Source organism: Beta vulgaris, chromosome 7, assembly GCF_026745355.1.
Source record: "Beta vulgaris subsp. vulgaris cultivar EL10 chromosome 7, EL10.2, whole genome shotgun sequence".
Taxonomy (NCBI): domain Eukaryota; kingdom Viridiplantae; phylum Streptophyta; class Magnoliopsida; order Caryophyllales; family Amaranthaceae; genus Beta; species Beta vulgaris.
The window spans coordinates 21789191-21790694 of NC_079208.1; the positions used below are offsets into that span (position 1 = coordinate 21789191).

Below are 1504 nucleotides of genomic sequence, written 5' to 3' on the forward strand. Positions count from 1 at the left end.
TGCCCAGATCACTTTCCCTCCTCCTTGGGTACCGCCAGAACAGGCTATAAAAGGCTGTTCTGGGTTTTCGTCTCCTTTCTCATATTTTCTCCTCTTTGACACCCACTTTTCTCTACATAGAACTCTTCTAAACATCCATACAGAGTTGTCAACCTTTGGTTCCAACCTTTAGACCATAAAATCATATAGAAAACCTTGTTCAAAGATCACATAAGTTGCTGTAAGTTCAACAGTTTACATCTCTTGTATTTAAGCTTAGTTTTTCATATCTATAAGCTTGTTGAAACTAATCTTTAGCATTTTATACATTCAGGGGAAGCTGTAGGAGTAGTTAACCAAGTGGATTAAGGAATTTTCGTGAGCTTTAAGCATCCTTAGCTAAGGTACACACTTAGTTTGGTTTAACCTAGAGATTTTCCACTCTTATAGTTAAGTGATTGTTTCTTTCTTGTGTAAAGCATGTTTATGAAATGAATTTATGTATGATATGTGTATTATTATGTGTATATTGAGTATATTACATAAGTATAACATGCTAAGGTTCTTTAGAGATGTTTCAATTGACCTAAACAACACTTATACACTAAGTCATTACGATTATGCTTCTAAATGGGATGTGCTTAGTACATGAACTTATATAGTAATTGATAATTGGTAATCTCTTGATGAAATAGATGTTGGTATTATTTAATCCCTAAGACATAATTGGTTAAGTTCTATCAAAGTTATTATGTTAAAAACTAGTTTTAAGTATGAAAACCCTAAATCTTCTCAACTATCAAAGTAAGGGTAATTGAAAGGAGTTGATAAGAGTTATGAGTATTAAGGATGAGTTGATAAGGATTTTGAGTATTGAGGTTTAAAGTATAAACCATTAAATATCTTATTTATAATAAATGAAAGTGAGGCATGAATAGGCACCCCGAGTTAGGGCGGGTAGAGTCCCTAGTGTTGCCTTCCAGGAGGGGCTAATCCCTGGCGTTATAGGACATGTCCGGGTAAGTCTTGCAAGCATAACAATAAAAGGCTGGGTGACGACCCTCACTAGTTTGGAGACAGCTGGTACTGCGTGGTACCCCTCTCCACTCGCGTTCATGCCAAACGATTGATTTTGTGAAACCATAGTAACTAAGTTAAGGGTGATTATCTGTTATTATAACTATGTGTTAGTTTTCAAAATACACCTAAACTTGTATTTTCTATTATACAGTGTGTACTCAGCTTTGCTGATTGTTTTGTCATTTCTGTGGCCTGTCACTCGGTGGGTGGCAGAGTTTGATTTTGATGCAGGTTGGTACGAGGATATGTGATGAAGGTGTTTACTTTTGTAATAGACTTTCAATAATGTAAATTAAGTAATGACATCTATATACATATGTTTACATAGTTAAGCAAGTGATAGACTACTGAACTTTAGTTAGTTTTTGGTGTATGTAACCTAAGAGCTCTTATGAGGACAGCTTTGTATGCATTAAGTAATGTATAAAGTATGTTTTTGAGGTAA

At 34.7% G+C, this 1504-nt stretch overlaps 1 long non-coding RNA gene across 1 annotated transcript; it reads left to right on the forward strand.

The window, feature by feature from the left end:
- Positions 1-353: 353 nt before the first annotated feature.
- Positions 354-1504, forward strand: LOC130592211 (uncharacterized). The gene is made up of 2 exons (XR_008970465.1): positions 354-383; positions 1273-1504. It is a non-coding gene; the product is annotated as an uncharacterized LOC130592211 (long non-coding RNA).